This window comes from Rhinopithecus bieti, unplaced genomic scaffold (assembly GCF_001698545.2).
Source record: "Rhinopithecus bieti isolate Rb0 unplaced genomic scaffold, ASM169854v2 scaffold_36315, whole genome shotgun sequence".
Lineage (NCBI taxonomy): Eukaryota > Metazoa > Chordata > Mammalia > Primates > Cercopithecidae > Rhinopithecus > Rhinopithecus bieti.
In genome coordinates this window covers 713,890-731,261 of record NW_016815814.1, presented here as the reverse complement: position 1 = coordinate 731,261, position 17,372 = coordinate 713,890, and the positions used below count along the sequence as shown (strand labels likewise).

At 40.2% G+C, this 17,372-nt stretch overlaps 1 long non-coding RNA gene across 3 annotated transcripts in view; it reads right to left on the bottom strand.

The window, feature by feature from the left end:
* Nucleotides 1–16,855, bottom strand: part of LOC108516346 (uncharacterized) — a 27,418-nt gene extending 10,563 nt beyond the window's left edge. For all 3 annotated transcript variants that reach the window (XR_001881778.1, XR_001881776.1, XR_001881777.1), the window contains exons 1-2: nt 16,492–16,855; nt 10,746–10,895 (exon numbers count right to left, since the gene is read on the bottom strand). This is a non-coding gene — a long non-coding RNA (uncharacterized LOC108516346). The remainder of the gene's footprint in view (nt 1–10,745; nt 10,896–16,491) is intronic.
* Between the last annotated feature and the right edge of the window lie 517 nt (nt 16,856–17,372).

The window sequence follows — 17,372 nt, the reverse complement described above, 5'->3', positions numbered from 1 at the left end:
AAAAAAAAAAAAAAAAAAAAAGTCAGGAAACAACAGATGCAGGAGAGAATGTGGAGAAAGAGCAACGGTTTTACGCTGTTGGTGGGAGTGTAAATTAGTTCTACCATTGTGGAAGACAGTGTGGTGATTCCTCAAGGATCTAGAAACAGAAATACCATTTGACCCAGCAATCCCATTACTGGGTATATACCCAAAGGATTATAAATCATTCCACTATAAAGACACATGCACACATATGTTTATTGCAGCACTGTCCACAATAGCAAAGACTTGGAACCAACCCAAATGCCCATCAATGATAGACTGGATAAAGAAAATGTGGCACATTTACACCATGGAATACTATGCAGTCATAAAAAAAAGATAAATTCATGTCATTTGCAGGAACATGGATGAAGCTGGAAACCATCATTCTCAGCAAACTAACACAGGAACAGAAAACCAAACACCACATGTTGTCACTCGTAAGTGGGAGTTGAACAATGAGAACACATGGACACAGGGAGGGGAACATCACACACAGGGGCCTGTCGGGGGGTAGGGAGCTAGGGGAGGGATAGTATTAGGAGAAATACCTAATGTAGATGATGGGTTGATGGGCGCAGCAAACCACCATGGCACGTGTATACCTGTGTAACAAACCTGCACGTTCTGCACATGTATCCCAGAACTTAAAATGTAATTTAAAAAAATATACATGATGCTTGGTCATAACTACTGAACTACTGAATACAGTATTGACCCCAGTTCATTAGAAAATTCAGAGTTTAGTGCTTCTCTGCATATATTTTCCAAATACAACATACAGCAGTTGTTTTTTTTTTGATGGAGTCTCGTTCTGTCCCCCAGGATAGAGTTTAGTGGCCTGATTTCCTCTTACTGCAACCTCCGCCTCCTGGGTTCAAGCTATTCTCCTCCCTAAGCCTCCTGAGTAGCTAGGACTACAAGCATGCACCACCACGCCCAGCTAATTTTTGTAGTTTTAGTAGAGATGGGGTTGCACCATGTTGGGCAGGCTGGTCTTGTACTCCTGACCTCAGGTGATCTGCCTGCCTCAGTCTCCCAAAGTGCTGAGATTACAGGTGTGAGTCACTGCACCTGGTCATTAGTTCTTGCTGGTGTAACAGGAGGGCAGAGTTTAGGCCACAGTAGAAATATACAGCCTTTCAGCTGGAAACAACTGTGAAATATCATACACTGTGAACTATTACAGTGGCTTTCCAATGTTTTTGCTGATACAATCACTACATTAATTTTTTTTTTTTTTTTTTTTTTTTTTTTTTTTTTTTTTTTTTTTTTTTTGAGATGGAGTCTCTCTGCTGTCCAGGCTGGAGTGCAGTGGCACAATTTCGGCACACTGCAACCTCCGCCTCCTGGGTTCAAGCGATTCTCCTGCCTCAGCCTCCCAAGTAGCTGGCATTACAGGTGCCCACCACCACGCCCAGCTAATTTTTGTATTTTTAGTAGAAACGGGGTTTCACTGTTTTGGCCAGGCTGGTCTCGAACTCCTGACCTTGTGATCCGCCCACCTCGACCTCCCAAAGTGCTGGGATTACAAGCGTGAGCCACTGTGCCTGGCACACTACATTAATTTTTAACACCTTGTACTCTCTCATATATTTTAAAGTTGACATATAGAAATTTCATCACAACTCTAAATAATTACAAAGGATATAATTTTTGGCATCTTATAAATAAAAGAAAACTTACATTACTATTTTTATGTATGCAATGGAGACTAAATACCACATATTCGATGAACTATGTTCACCATCATGATACTTACTCTCCAACAGTTAGAAATTTCACGTTATTGCTTTTTCTACTAGAACATATATTTTTGCCTCCCCAAATATGTTATTCTAAAGTAAAATTTTATGCTGGGAATCTTTTATTGATTTTATATTACAATTCTCTATGATCAAATATGGATATACCTTTAAATTTAAGCTTTTAACTTCCTGTAAGTATAAGTCTCTAAGTGTTAAAATTTTTCTTCTGGATTGATTTATGCTACTTACTAACTTTATACAATTGATTAGAACAATATATGTATAATACAAATTTTGATAAACACAAAAAATAAAAACATACTGGAAATGCATTTGTTCACAAGGTGAATGGGGATTTAAAATTTTGTGCACTAATTCTATCAATTCTATGCCTATTTAAAATTTTTTATAGATATAAGCATTAGGGTAACTTGTTCAATATATAAGTGGATGAGGCTTGAAGAAGTTCCCTTTAATACTATTACTTATTTCTTTGCACTTCTGAGATATAAGCAAAATATTCAAAGGTTTTATTTTCAAAATTATTCTTAAAAATGTATCAACTTTAACTTGAACAATCCTCTTTAAATGCTATCAAAAACAAAAAAAACATAGGCAGGGCACAGTGGCACACACCTGTAATCCCAGCACTTTGAAAGGCCAAGACAGGAGGATCACTTGAGCCCGGGATTTGGAGACCAGCCTCGCCAACACGGCAAAAACTCGTCTCTACTAAAACTACAAAAAATTAGCTTGCCGTGGTGGCACAGTCCTGTAATCCCAGATGCTTGGGAGACTGAGGCAGGAGAATTGCTTGAGCCTGGGAGGCAGAGGCTGTAGTGAGCTGAGATTTGCACCACTGCACTCCAGCCTGGGTGACAGAGCAAGGCTCTGTCTCAAATAAATAAATAAATAAATAAATAAATAAATAAATAAATAAAAAGCAAACAATAGAAACCGCTTCTTGCAGAAATTTATTCCCCAGCTGTTGAGGCTGTTCATACCCTCACTTTCTAGGAAAGATATCAAAACAGTTTCACCAAGATTTAACAAATGACTGCTATTATTTCTCTTAGAGGTACCTTGTTTAACCCAGGATTCTCAGAGAGAGTTCAGAAAATAGAAATAATGTTCATTTCAAAGCACCTTTTCAATACAATTATTTCTTGGTAAAATGCTGTTCTTATAATGTGATTTAAGTTTATTTTTATTTATTTATTTATTTACTTTTTTTTGAGACAGAGTCTTGCTCTGTCGCGCAGGCTGGAGTACAGGTGTCAAATACAAGTATTTGGTTTTCAGAATAGTTAAGAATCATGTATAAAAATCAGCAATAGAGCAGGGCATGGTGGCTCACACCTGTAATCCTAGCTCTTTGGGAGGCTGTGGCAGGAGGATTGCTTGAGGCGAGGAGTTCGAGACCAGTCTGGGCAACATGATGAGATTTTTATTGTATAGCTTTCGTGCTTGCAAGAAAGAAATGTAAGTTGGCAGGTGACAGAAAGGAAGCAGGTCTTGAAATCAGATGGAAATGATTCCAGCTACCATTGCAATTGCCGGGGGCAGTGGGGGCTCAGGAGAAGATGCCGTAAGTCAAGAACTTGGATTTTAAGGCATACCTAGGAATAAAGCACCTAGTCCTGGGCCTGCTACAGACAGATAATCCTGTGTGAAGCTGGGACTCTCAAAGAGTGGCACCCTCAGTGAAAAGAAACATAGAAAAAAATCTACTCACCAGCCCAGAGAGGTGACAAGAAAATAGATATTTTCTTGTCTATCTGTATGTATGCATGTATGTATGTATGGATGGATGGATTTCTTGTCTGTATTTATATATGCAGAAAAAAGAGTAAGAAAAAAGAATTTCTGCGGAGTCATTAAAAACCCAGACCTGCTTTTCACATTGCTTTTGACTTTGCTTTATACTCTCCTTGTGGTCAAGAAACCCTTAAATTAAGAAGTTAACATAAAAATTGATTCTGGGCCAATGGTAAACCCTAGAGGCACTTACAGGAGCAAACGTAAAATCACTCTGGATACTCCTTCAACCAAGGTCACATGAAGGTCTCATGGACTAAAACAAATCAGTGTAAAAGAGAGTTCATAGAAAAACAGCATAAAACACAAGAAAAAAAAATCACCCATGAACTCAGTTAAGAGAACAAAACAAGAGCATTGGAGCCTTAAAATCCTGAAATATTAGACTAACATTCTAAAAGGTGATGTAAAATAAATATTGTTTAAAATAATTACAAATGAAATGAGAAATCAAAACCCTATGATTAGGAAAAAGAGTGTGTGAAGAAACAGCAGGTAAATCTAGAGAACTACCAAAGGGAAATTTTAGAAATGAAAGACATAATCACCGAAATTTAAAGCAAATGGTTAAATAGCAGATAAGACACAATGAAAGAGAAAGAACCAATTAACTAGAAGATAAATCTGAGGCTATTTGCCAGAAGGGAGAGAGAGAGAGAAAAAAAAAACATGAGTGAAAAGTTGAGATATGGAAGATAGAAACATACTTAAAATAGAAGGGAGACATAAGACAGATAATAGAAGGGAGGGGGCAAATGACAATGACTGAGAATGTCCAGGACCAAAAAAAGATATAACTCTTCAGATTCCAGAAGTATAAGTCCTAAAAGCATAAAGAAAAGCAAATCCACATATAGCTATATTTACTGACAAAGACATACAGACAGACTTAAGAACTCAAAGAGAGGAAATATAGATTACTCACAAGGAAACAGTAATTAGACAGACAGAAGCCTTCTCATGACAACAATATAGGCCAGAAACAAAGGATTCATATCTTCAAAGTGGGTAGGAAAATATAAAAATAAAACTAGAATTCTGTACCCAGCTAAGCATACTTGAAGCATAAGATGAAATAAAGGAAGCTTCAGACAAAAAAAAAAAAAAAAGATGCTGAGAAACTTTAAACTCATAGACCTTTCCTAAAGGAGCTACTAAAATTTGTATTTCAGAATGAAGAAAATCAAACTGAGGAAGAAATGCAATGCAAGAAACTATTATTAAATGAAAAAGAGTAACAAGGCACAGTGGCTCATTCCTGTAATCCCAGCACTTTGGGAGGCTGAGGCAGGAGGATTGCTTGAGCCCAGGAGTTTAAGACCACCCTGTGCAAGATGATGAGACCCCAGCACTAGAAAAAACAATGCAGTGAGCTATGATTACAGTGAGTTATGATCTTGCCACTGCACTCCAGCCTGGGTGACAGAGTAAGGTAGATCTCAAAAATTTTTTAAATCTCACAAGGATAAGGGAAGAAGAGAGAAAAAATAATAAGAGTTTGGAACCTGGAAAGCACATGGACAGGTAATAACTGACTTAGCAGATCTGAGAAAGCCGACTTTCAAACCAGAAGTAGGGAAAACCAAGAAGCAACATGACAGTAGAATTTCTTGGGATAAGAGAGTTTTTTGCACTGGATACGTCTGAAAGTGGGTGTATAGGTGAGACTAAACCCAGGACGATTTCTTGTAAGTCTGTACAAGAAGCAGTCAGCCTCCCCAACACTGCACAGTGGCCACTGCTCCTCTTCCGCCAAAGCAGATGATTGGAAGCATGTTGTTTGAAGAATCATGCAGGGCTCTCTGGAGTCGGGTGTTCGGTTGTCAAGGTTGCCTAAAAACCACCCCAACACTTGAAGATACTTAAAACAATGAACCATTATATCTCATGATTTTCTGGCTGAATTTGGAACTGAGCAATTCTTCTGTCCACCTGGCCACCGAAGAAAGGTCACTTGGTGTTATCCAGCTGCAGATGGCCAGTCTGGAGAACTCACTATTGGGTACCATGACAGGAAAGCGGAAGGTGGTCTCGACTGGCAATGTCAACTAGAGCATCTACACATGCCTCTTCACATGGCAGGCCTCCAGGGTCAGATTTCCTTCATGGGAGCCAGGGTTTCCAGAAAGGAACTCCAAGACATCCAGGCAGAATACAAGACTTCTATTATGCAGGCTGAAGCTGTTGAACGTTATTTCTGTGCATTCAATAAGTCATGCCTGTCACAGGGCCAGCCTAGATTCGAGGGGAAGGGGATTAGGCTCCATCCCTGAGTGGGAGGGTGGAGGTGCAAAGAATTGCAGCCATCTTTCATCAAGGCCAAAGAGATGAACACAAGACTAGGCTACTGTACTGAGTTGAAGAGCCACATGAAACTTAAGAGATGTGTACTGAGCGTGCTTGGATTCTCCCACTTGGCCCTAGAACGGCTGGCAGCCAGGATCAAACTCACTAGGATGGGGAGTTTGGAATAATTCTTCTCTGGGGAATGCTAGAGGAAAACCTGAAAAAAATGTAATCATTTATGCAATTAAACGGAGGAACTGTTGGCCAACTCATCCTTCTTGTCAAAGCCCCACCCAATTACACACGCACTCAGTGGCTCCAGGCAGCTTTGCAGATCTCACTCTTAGGTTGCGAGATAAATACAGGACCTTAGTTAAATTTGATTTTCAGTTAAACACCCCAAGTGATGTTTTACTAAAATACAAAATACTCATGTACTATAAGTATGTCCTAAATACTGAATGAGACACACCTATACTAAAAATTGTTTGTTGTTTATCTAAAATTCAAATTTAACCAGATGTCCTGGTTTTTCTTTCTTTTCTTTCATTCCTTTTTTTTTTTGCTAAATATGACACACTTAAATAAGAGCAGAGAACCAAAGGTCATCACAATATAAGGGAAGGATCTGACAATAAAGATAGAATCCAAAACACACTAACAAGGAAAACGAAATGAGGAAGAAAAAGACTATGGGGAGAAGAAAACTTTGAGAAATCTACTATTGGGCTGCTTTGAGAAAGATCAGATAAAACAGAAATGCTGGGCATGGTGACATAAGACTGAGTCCCTGTATTCTCCACAGGCTGAGGTGGGAGAATTGCTTGAGCCCAGGTTGAGGCTGTAGTGTGCTATTATCATGCCTGTGAACAGCCACTGCACTCTAGCCTGGGTGACATAGAAAGACCCTGTGTCAATAAAAAAAAAAAAAAGTACTCTAAAAAATGAACACTCAGAGAACCAAATGGAGTTCTTTTAAATTAAAATCCAACAGCAAAATGAAAAACTCAGTAGAATGTTAACAAGATAAAGTTAGAAAATATCCTAGAATGCATAGGCAAAAGGCAAAGAGAAGGGAAAGAAATAAGAAAGGGTAAGATCAGAAAGCCAGCCCTGGACATCTGGGAAACAGGAGAAGAAATGAATTAAATAATTCAATTACATATTTTGAGAACTAAAGAGCATGAATTTCCACATTGAAAGTTCTCACTGAGCACAGTGCAATGGACAAAACCAGAACCACAGCAAGGCACATTGTGATAAAACTTCAGAAGACTGTGGACATAGAGAAGATCTTACAAGTACCCAGGAGGAAATGAAGTTTCACATAAAGGATCCAGAATCAGAATGGCATCTGATTTCTCAGTAGCAACACATGAAACTGAAAGACAATGGAATAATGTATTTAGAATCTGAGGGAAAATAACTTCCAACATAGATTCTCATACCCATCCAAATGTAAAGCGTGGGGGTAAATGTATTTCAGACACGTACAATTTCAAAATATTTATCTCCCGTGTACCTTTTCTCAAGAAGCTTTCAGATGGTGAAAGCTTTTCCACCAAAATAAGGACATAAACCAAGAAAGCTTGTGTGTGTGTGTGCGTGTGTGCGTGTGTGTGTGTGTGTGTTTTAATGAATAGCAGAATGAACAACTGAAAATTGAATGGTGGGAAGGGTAATAAGCTAACACTATAGTTACAGCTTTCTAATTTTTCTTAACTGTAGAGTACACCTAACATTTACTTACTATGTGCACTTACTATGTGCTAGTCACTATTCTAGGTGCCTCACATCAATGGTATCAATCAGTTAATCTTCACAACAGCACTATCAGTTAGATTCTTGCATAGAGTAGGTGTCAATAAGTATTACTATTGATGGTATACAATTGTCATTAATTCAACAAGTCACATTAAACTTCCTGTGGCAGACTGTATTTTTCAAAATTGGTTGCAATAATATGTTCAATCCTATGTGCTCTTCCAAAAACCCTACCCCCCCCACCTCAATAAAGAGATGGCATCTGTGTCCTTTCCCCTTGAACCCAGGTAGGCTTCTTGGATGGGTTTCTGTGACTGCACCTCTAAAGTAATGCTATGCTGGCCAGGTGCAATGGCTCATGCCTGTAATCCCAGCACTTTGGGAGGCTGAGGCAGACAGATCACTTGAGTTCAGGAGTTCGAGACCAGCCTGGCCAACATGGCAAAACCCCATGTCTACTAAAAATACAAAAATCAGCTGAGTGTTGTGGTATGCACCTGTAATCCCAGGTACTCAGAAGGATGAGGCAGGAGAATCACTTGACCCTGGGAGGCAGAGGTTGCAGTGAGACAAGATTACAACACTGCACTCCAGCATGGGCTGAATAGGTATTTCTGCAAAGAAGGTACACACATGGCCAATAAACACATGAAAAGATGCTAAACATCATTGATTATTAGGGAAATGCATACCAAAGCCACACTGAGATACTACTTTACAGCCATTAGGGTAGTTGTAATTGAAAAAACAGACAATAACAAGTGTTGACAAAGATGTGGAGAAACTGGAACTCTCATACAATGCTGGTAGAAATGTAAAATGTGCAACTGGTGGAAAACAGTTTGCCAGTTTCTCAAAAGGTTAAACAGTATCACCAAATGACACAGGAATTCCAGTCATAGTGATATACCCAAGAGGAATAAAAACATATGTCTGCAAAGAAAACATATACACAAATGTTCATAGCAGCATTATTCACAGTAGCTGAAAAGTGGAAACAACCAAAATGTACAGTAACTGATGAATGGATAAACAAAATATAGATTATTCATACAATGCAATATTATTCCACAATAAAAAAGAATTAAGTACTGATACATGCTACAACATGGATGAATCTTTAAAGCATTATGCTAAAGATTTACATTATGCTAAGTAAAAGACGCCAGTAACAAAGAGCCATATAAAATATAAAACATCAGGCTGGGTGTGGTGGCTCATGCCTATAATCCCAGCATTTTGGGAGGCCGAGGTGGGAGGATCACCTGAGGCCAGGAGTTCGAGACCAGCTTGGCCAACATAGCGAAATCCTGTCTCTACTAAAAATACAAAAATTAGCTAAGCATGGTGGTGAACACCTGTAGTTCCAGCTACTCAGGAGGCTGAGGTGTGAGAACCACTTGAACCTGGGAGGTGGAGGTTGCAGTGAGCTGAGATCACACCACTGTACTTCAGCCTGGGCAATAGAGTGAGACTCCATCTCAAAATAAAATAAAATAAAAAAAATAAAATAAAATAAAATAAAATAAATAAGCAAGTCTATAGAGATAGAAAGTAGGTTAGTGGTTGCCTAGAGCTGAGGAGGCAGAGAGGGTGGGAGGGAAATGAGAGAGACTGCTAATGGGTACAGGATTTTTTTTTGAGGTGATACAAGCGTTCCAAAATTGATTGTGGTGATGGTTGCACAACTCTGTGAATATACAAAAAACTGTTGAATTGTACACTTCACACAGGTAAACCGGTATGTGAATGTCTCGACAAAGCTATTGATAAAAAAAAAAGAGATCCTTTTGTAGTTCATGGGCATAATGATTGGGTATTCACACACATGTGTGAGATGTGCCACACTCAAACCTTGTTATGACCTCAGCACATTACCCAGCTGACCTGAAAAAAAAAGGAAAAAAGAAAAGTCCCATAAAGGTGTTATAGATTGATTTAGTCTAATGTACAAAATACTCTGGCCTATCCATGGAGAACTGGGCAGGATATCCGGTGATGTGATGTAGGGGGATGCTGTGGCAACATTTATGTCAGTTCTTCTCTCTCTCTTTTTGTCTCTTTTGTACTTTTCTTCTCCTCTCCACACGGCATATTATCTATTCTTTATTATCAGTTTTCTGTTGACCCAACAACGTGGATAACAAAGTGACTGAAGACTCATTCTCATTGCTCCCAAGGCCATGGCAGCTGAGCCATTCTTCCTATCAAGATGGGACTTGCTGCTGCACCTGGAATCAGCAGTTGATCTCGGCTGGGCTGTCTCATGTATTGGGGACTGACTGGAACTTGTGGGACTAGGATGGTCTCTGCTTTTCTGTCTTTGCCTTCCTCCAGTGGGCTAGCTGGGACAAGCCATCATGCTGGGGCAGAGATGCACTGGTGAGCATGCAGAAATGCACAGGTGCTTTTCAAGTCCCTGCTCGTCTCATGTCTGATAACATTCCATTGGCCTGAGTATGTTCCCAGAGGAATGTTCAGTAACAGGAGGAAGGGACAGCAAAATTACAAGGCAAAGAGTGTGAAGCCAGGTAGCCTTTAACTGGGGCCTTCAGTACAATGCGCGGACCGGTTTATAAGTTCATGCTTATCTGTTTTATAAACTCTAGGTTGTTTACTAAAGATTATGAATTCAGTCATTTCCCCCTCCAAGTGAAATTTTTTTCTATTTTTATTTGTTATTACAGAAGTATAAGGAATGAGTAAGAGAATATGGACAAGCTAAATGAAGACAAAGAAGTACAATATATGGCATGGTGGCTCATGCCTATAATCCCAGCACTTTAGGAGGCTGAGGTGGGAAGATTGCTTGAGACCAGGAGTTAAGACCAGCCTGGGGCAACATTGTGAGACCCTGTCTCTACAAAAAATTAAAAAAAAAAAAAAGTATGAATTGTCCCTTTCCTAGAGACAATCGCTCTTGAGATACAGTCTTCCAGATATTTCTCTCTACATTTATATATAGGTAAATATACACATATATGTCTTTCTCATTATATGTATGTATAGATACATACATATATGTGTATAATGATAAATAATAATTTAGAACCGTCATTTGATCTTGATGAAGTTAAGTTTCACTAAGTGATACGTAAAACTCACCTTCTGCATGTGGAAATTCATTGTCTCCAGGCACAGCCGTCTTATGCTGTATATAAATTCTGTCTGTGGAATGAGACACTTTGGCTTCTGAGCAGGCCTGTCTTCTGGTATTCACGTGGTTGGTAATATTACCACATGTCCCACAAGATGCTAAACATTGACACACAAATGTTATATAGTCATCATGTATTTTCTTGAGAAATTAAAATTATTTATTTAAACATATACTTTATTTCCATTCCTTTTGAGCCTTTTTTTCTTTCTTTCTTTCTTTCTTTCTTTTTTTTTAATACGGAGTCTCGCTCCGTCGCCCAGGCTGGAGGGCAGTGGCACAATCTCGGCTCACTGCAAGCTCCATCTCCCGGGTTCAGGCCATTCTCCTGCCTCAGCCTCCCCAGTAGCTGGGACTACAGGCGCCCGCCACCATGTCCGGCTAATTTTTTTTTTTTTTTTTTTTTCATTTTTAGTAGAGACAGGGTTTCACCGTGTTAGCCAGAATGGTCTTGACCTCCTGACCTCGTGATCCACCCGTCTCGGCCTCCCAAAGTGCTGGGATTACAGTGTGAGTCACCACGCCTGGCCCTTTGAGCCCATTTTTGTCAAACAATTTATTACCAGTATAAGGGTGTAACCAAACAAATTTTTGTGTATAAAGAATCATAGGGCCGGGCGAGGTGGCTCAAGCCTGTAATCCCATCACTTTGGGAGGCTGAGGTGGGCAGATCACTGGAGGTTAGGAATTTGAGACCAGCCTGGCCAACATGATAAATCCTTGTCTCTACTAAAAATACAAAAAATTAGCCAGGCATGGTGGTACACACCTGTAGTCCCAACTACTTGGGAGGCTGAGGGAGGAGAATTACTTGAACCCAGGAGGCAGAGGTTGCAATGAGCTGAGATCACGCCACTGTACTCTAGCCTGGGCGACAAAGTAAGACTCCATCTCAAAAAAAAAAAAAAACAAAAAAAAAAATCATAGATTTGTACCATACAATAAATACCAAAACCACTGTAACAAGAGTGTCCATGTACCTTCTATATTCTTTATTGCAGGACTGTTCAGTCTTTATCTCCTGCACATAGTTTGTATCATCTAATCTAGAATTTCTCATGTTTCCCACTGACTCTGTTGCCTGGCTGGCCTGGTCCTACTGTCTCGTATATCAAATAGTCATCAGGGACAGCCACATCTAACACTTCTCCCACCACTACTCAAGATTGTAAAGAGTTCACCTTCCTTGCCTTATTTTACTGATAAGTGCCCAGCAGGCTGCCCTCAAAAGAGACTTAATAGTTATCTTGCCTCTGGGAAGAGTTGGGGGGAAAAGTACTGATCATTACTAGTGATATTCCAGTTTTAACCTTGTGTCACAATGAGAACTGTGTTTGCTGCACACGTGTCTTATACACTAGAGACAGGGTAGGAACTGAAGCACAAAGTGAAAGTTTACCAAACTCATTCCAGCATATTATAATGCAACTATGAATGCATATTATAATGCAACTATGAATATGTGGCTAAAAAAGGACAAATTGCCGGGCACGGTGGCTCACGCCTGTAATCTCAGCATTTTGAGAAGTCGAAGCAGGTGGATCATTAGAGGTCAAGAGATGGAGACCATCCTGGCCAACATGGTGAAACGCCGTCTCTACAAAAAATACAAAAATTAGCTGGGTGTAGTGGCACGCACCTCTAGTCCCAGCTACTTGGGAGGCTGAGGCAGGAGAATTGCTTGAACCCGGGAAGTGGAGGTTGCAGTGAGCCAAGATTGCACCACTGCACTCCAGCCTGGTGACAGAGCGAGACTCCATCTCAAAAAAAAAAAAAAAAAAAAAAAGAAAAGGAAAAAAGAAAAAAGACAAAGGAGACAAGTGCTAAAATAGATGGTGACTGGCCCACAGTAAACTTGAAGCAAGGTCACCCTAATTATAAAGCTATAGTAACTAAGACAATGTGGCGTGGGCATAGGGATAGACAGTTGGCAGAATAGAGAGACTAGAAATTGACCTATGGATAAATGGAGACCTGATAGATGACGTATACATGGGGAAAAGAGCAAATAGTACTGGAAAATTTGGTTATCTATGGAAAAAATGAAAGTGGACCCTTACCGTACATCAATCATAAACATCAATTCAGGGTCAGGCGTGGTGGCTCACACCTGTAATCCCAGCACTCTGGGAGGTTGAAACAGGGCAGAATGCTTGAGCTCAGGAGTTCGAGACCAGCCTGGGCAACATAGTGAGACTCCTGTCTCTGCTAAAAATACAACATTTAGCCAGTCATGGTGGTGCACACCAGTAGGCTCAACTACTCAGGAAGCTGAGGTGGGAGGATCACTTGAGCTCAGGAGGTCAAGGCTGCAGTGAGCCAAGATCATACCACTCCACTCCAGCATGGGTGAAAGAGTGAGACTCTGTCTCAAAAAAAAAAAAAAAAAAAAAAAGAGAGGAAGAAAAAAAGAGAGTACAATCAATAATCAATTCAGAATGGACCTAAATGTGAAAGCCAAATGTTTTAAATATTCAGAGAATAGAATGAGTAGAATAGTTTTATAACTTTGGGGTGGAGGATTCCTTAAATAAAACACAAAAAGCACAAACCTTTAAAAAATGATAAATTTGAGACTACATTAAAATCAATAACTTTTGTTTATAAAAGTACGATAAGATGTGTAAAATTACAGACTAAAACTCAATAAAAATATCTGCAACTCAAGTAACAGAAAAGTTTAGCATCCTGAATATGTAAAGGACTCCTATGAATCAATAAGAAACAATACAAGAGAAAAAGCAATGCAAAAAAGATCTGTCAAGACATTTTACAGAATAAAAAATATGAATTGGGCATGGTGGCTCACGCCCACAATCCCAACACTTTGGGAGGCCAAGGCCAGTGGATCACCTGAGGTCAGGAGTTCTAGACTACCCTGGCCAACATGGTGAAACCCTGTCGCTACTAAAAATCCAAAAATTAACCGGGTGTAGTGGTGCATGCCTGTAATTTCAGCTACTCGGGGGGCTGAAACAGGAGAACTGCTTGAACTTGGGAGGCAAAGTTTGCAGTGAGCTGAGACTGCGCCACTGCACTCCAGCTGGGGCGATATAGTGAGACTCCATCTCAAAAATATATATATATATATACACACATATGAATTGTCAATAAGTATACAAAAAAGATGCTTGACTTCATTCATAGTCAGAGAAATCCAACACCAATCCTTGGTAAGGCATACTATCACTGCTAAAGAGTCAGAAACCAACAAGTGCTGATGAGATGTGGAGCAACTAGAACTCTCATTCACTGCAACTGACAGTATAAACTGTACTACTAATTTGCAAAACAGTATGATATTTTATTAAAAGTGCACAAACCTTAGACTCATTGATTCAATTCTCACATGTTTACATCCTAGAGAAACTCCTGAGGATGGGTTCCAGAAGACATGTGGGAAATGATCTTAAAACATTGTTTTTATAGCAAACAAACAAACAAACATAATTGGAAGCAACCCATTATTTATAGATTGGAGATAAATTGTGGGATATTCATGAGCTACAGTTGCATGAATCAATGTGGTTGAATATAAAACACTACTGAGTGAACAAAAGGTTATTATGTACTTTATTATGTATTTTATTTATTTATTTATCTATTTTTTGAGACAGAGTCTCGCTTTGTCACCCAGGCTGGAGTACAGTGGTGCAATCTCGGCTCACTGTAACCTCTGCCTGCTGAGTTCAAGTGATTCTCCTATCTCAGCCTCCTGAGTAGCTGGGTTTGTAGGTGTGTGCCACCACGCCAGACTAATTTTTGTATTTTTAGTAGAGATGGGGCTTTGTCATGTTGGACAGGCTGGTCTTGAACTCTGACCTCAAATGATTTGCCTGCCTTGGCCCCGCAAAGTGCTGGGATTACAGGCGTGAGCCACCACAGCCAGCCTATTATGTATTTTTTTTTTTTTTTTTTTTTGAGACGGAGTCTCACTCTGTCGCCCAGGCTGGAGTGCAATGGCTGGATCTCAGCTCACTGCAAGCTCCGCCTCCCGGGTTTACACCATTCTCCTGCCTCAGCCTCCCGAGTACCTGGGACTACAGGCGCCCACCACCTCGCCCGGCTAGTTTTTTGAAGTTTTAGTAGAGACAGGGTTTCACTGTGTTAGGATGGTCTCGATCTCCTGACATCATGATCTGCCCGCCTCGGCCTCCCAAAGTGCTGGGATTACAGGCTTGAGCCACCGCGCCCGGCCTATTATGTATTTTAAACAATATTGTGTATTTAACAAATCCATGATAGTATAATTTTGTTTATATAAATTATACCTTTTAAAAGCAGCAAAACCAAACAACATTTTTGCAGATACCTACATATGTAGAATATAGCATAAAAACATGCTAGCAAATGCCAAAGAAGATATTCAGAATATTGACTAGGCATGGGGAGAGAGGGAAGGAAATGGGTTTGGGGAGAGGTTCGTAATCGGTTTCAACAGTGTTATCACTTTGTTTCTTTTTTAAAAAACCTGAAACAATTCAGGGAACACACTAAGATTTTAAGATGCTAGTGGTGGCTTTATGGAAGTCAGTATAATTTTTTCTCTATATAATCAATTAGTATACACAACATATGAAAAAAAAATTCATCCACTGGTCATTAGAGAAATGCAAATCAAAACCACAAATGAGAAATACCATCTCATGCCAGTTAGAATGGGCCGATCATTTAAAAGTCGAAAACAACGGGATGTTGGAGAGGATGTGGGGGAAATAGGAATGCTTTTACCTGTTGGTGGGAGTGTAAATTAGTTCAAACCATTGTGAACAAGTGTGGCAATTCCTCAAGGTTAGAACAGAAATACCATTTTGACCCAGCAAATCCCATTCCTGGGGCTATACCCAAAGGGATTATAAATGATCCTACTACACAAACACATGTACACGTACGTTTATTGCGGCCACTGTTCACAATAGGGCAAAGACTGGAAACCAACCCAAATGGCCTATCAATGACAGACTGGATAAAGAAAATGTGGGAACCATGATAACCATGGATACTTGCAGGTCGTAAAAAAAGGATGAGTTCCATGGTCCTTTGCAGGGACATGGAGGAAACTGGAAACCATCCATTCTCAGCAAAAACTATCACAAAGAACAGGAAAACCCAAACACCACATGTTCTCACTCTAAGTGGGAGCTGAACAATGAGAACACAAGGACACAGGGAGGGGAACATCACACACTGGAGTTGGGGGTTGGGAGGGCTAGGGGAGGGATAGCATTAGGATAAATACCCAATGTAGATGACGGGTTGGTAGGCACAGCAAACCACCATGGCACGTGTATACCTATTTAACAAACCTGCATGTTCTGCACGTGTACCCCAGAACTTAAAGTATAAAAAAAAAAAAAAAAAAGAAAAGAAACAGTTTTTTCAAAGACACACACACACACAACGTGAAGGAGAAAAGTGCTGACCTGCAGCTGCTCTCAGTCGGAGCTGACTTCTGCACCAACTCCTTCTCCTGCTCAATGGCCCTGGCCCAGTGCCAAACAGGACTGTGGGCTGGGAGGGTCCCCCTGGGATTCTGCCCCCCCTGCAGACTAAGGCACCTGGGGAGATATGAGGCTGGACTGAATCCGTCCCACCTTGATGTTCCTTACCCTGCACGAGGCTTTGGGGTGAAGGGCTAGGGAGAGTGGGTCCCGTCACACATTCCCCCAGCTGGCTGCCCACTGTGCTTCTTACCTGCGGCCGCCCTGTGTGCCTCGGCGAACACTGTGTCTGGTGCAAAGGAGGTGTCCAAAATGTGTTTGTTGAATTGACCCAAGCCATTATCAGCACTTCAGTGGGCTGGGAGGACATGAAAATAGCTGCATGGTGAAGTAGTGTTTGCTGGTGCCTGTCCTGTCCTCTGCCTCTGCCAGCTCTCTCGCGACATTCCTTAGGCAACCTGGCCCGTTTGCAGGAGGCTGACAGCAGGTATTCAGAATTTTTAGGATTTGGGCTTAATTTCAGATAAGCAGGACAACCTGGGCTCCCCTACAATGAAAGATAGATTCTGCTGGGTTTTTTCCTGCCTTTTTTTTTTAACATTTCAAGGCAAGTTCCTATGCCCATCCACCCATATAAAACTTCCTTGTTCAGAAAGTCATCTGCGCAACTGGCAAAGGCACTAGCTCAGAGTTTTCTATTTTTATTCCTGTGTGTAATCAATGGGAACACGCTGTGACGGAAATAAAGAATTATGAATTGATAAGAGCAAACCATGATATTTGCTTTTGTTCCTGGGCAAGCTAGTGAAGGAACACATACCTAATGTGTAGAAATACAACAGTCATTTTATGCCTCTGTCTTTTTACAGAAGCACTCAACGATTTCTGTGTTTATATTCAGGGAGGAAAAAGAAACACTTTCAAGATTCAAATTGGGTAAGCTTGGGAAAAGTTTTCCTGCAGGCTGATTTTCTGGAAACATTGAAATATAAGACATTATCAGCCCTTTCTCCTCTAAATTATTAACCTGTGACTTCAATACCTATTCTCTGTCATCCTCTTACAATAAAAAATAATTGATTCTCCAACTCAGTAACTATTGATACTTTTTTTAAAATCTCATTTCAAAAATTG